Raw genomic sequence first — 1,373 nt, 5'->3', positions numbered from 1 at the left:
TATTTATAAAACTTATATATTTTTATTTAATGAGCCATTCATTTTTATTAAAATATTAAATTTCCTTAAAAATTTATTATATATAAAACTTATATATTTTTATTTAATGAGCCATTCATTTTTATTAAAATATTAAATTTCCTTAAAAATTTATTATATATATATATTTAATTTTAATAAATAAATTTGTACATATTTGTCGATTTGTTATCAATTTTGAATTGAGCGCTAATCAAATTTTCAATTACCATAATTCAAAAATAATAATAATAAATAAAACATATTAAATACGAATCACATGATCTCTAATAGTACCTTGTCTTGGTTATTTTTTATAGTATAAATACATTTTGTTATCATTTTCATTTTAAAAAATCCGTTTTTATATTGCCAATTTAAATTATTATTTGAATTTCATCAGCCATTTAAACTTCTTATCAATAAACCTTGTATTTCACAAATGTCTAAAGATAGTAAGTATCAATATTTAATATATTATATATTACAACATTTATTTTTCAATATTAAACTGCAAATTAAATTTTACATAGCCAAAAAAGAAGGTGCTGCAGCGAAAGCTACACCAGCAGGAGTAAAATTTTTAAAATATTGATCTTTTATATAGATTTTTATAGGATAGCAAACCTAAAGAAGGAGCAGCCGCGAAAGGAAAAGGTAAGATTTTTTAATGATTTTTATTATTAATTAATATAAATTATGCTATAGAATATAAGGTTTTTAATATCCCTTTTATGTTGCCATATAATGTTTATTTTTTATATCAGGTGGAGCCAAGAAAGCAGGAAAAAAATGATTCTCATCTCCATTTCAAATACGTTGCTTGAACAAACTTTTTTAAAATACCAATTTAAAATTTTATATTTACTAATATACTCAAATTATTATTCAAAAAACTTGATCTGTAATATTTTGTAAAGCATTCGATATTTGTTTAATAAAAATGGTATAAACACCAGTCCTTGTTTCTTGAATTTATTCTTTCATATAAGTAAGTTGTATTGGCAAAATTATTTTAATATAGATAATTCATTATCAAAAAAATTGATTTTAATTTGAGCTATTTAAAGAAGTTTTTGAAATTATTAGGGATCAAATCAATTTGCATTGATATGACTTCGATTTAGTTGAGATTTAATTTTGTAACTTATTTTAATGCCCGAATTTTTAAAAATCAGAATATTTTCCCTGATCGGATAAACATGTATAAAAAAGATTCCAATAGTAACTACTTGCCCCTTATCGATTTTTGATGCGATTTGAAAATGGAATTCAAACGATAATTTTTTTATCGATTTGCGCTCCAGCCAAACTACTGCATTTATAATATAAAATAAAAGCCAAGCTTATTATGG

The 1,373-nt window shown here is 21.8% G+C and overlaps 1 long non-coding RNA gene across 1 annotated transcript; it reads left to right on the top strand.

The window, feature by feature from the left end:
• Positions 1-354: 354 nt before the first annotated feature.
• LOC135923671 (uncharacterized) lies at positions 355-976 on the top strand. The gene is made up of 4 exons (XR_010571259.1): positions 355-473; positions 552-592; positions 636-675; positions 786-976. It is a non-coding gene; the product is annotated as an uncharacterized LOC135923671 (long non-coding RNA).
• Positions 977-1,373: the final 397 nt, after the last annotated feature.

This window comes from Gordionus sp. m RMFG-2023, chromosome 2 (assembly GCF_954871325.1).
Source record: "Gordionus sp. m RMFG-2023 chromosome 2, tfGorSpeb1-WG-v2, whole genome shotgun sequence".
NCBI lineage: Eukaryota > Metazoa > Nematomorpha > Gordioida > Chordodea > Parachordodidae > Gordionus > Gordionus sp. m RMFG-2023.
Note: the sequence above shows the minus strand (reverse complement) of the source record. Positions and strands in the feature narration are given on the sequence as shown.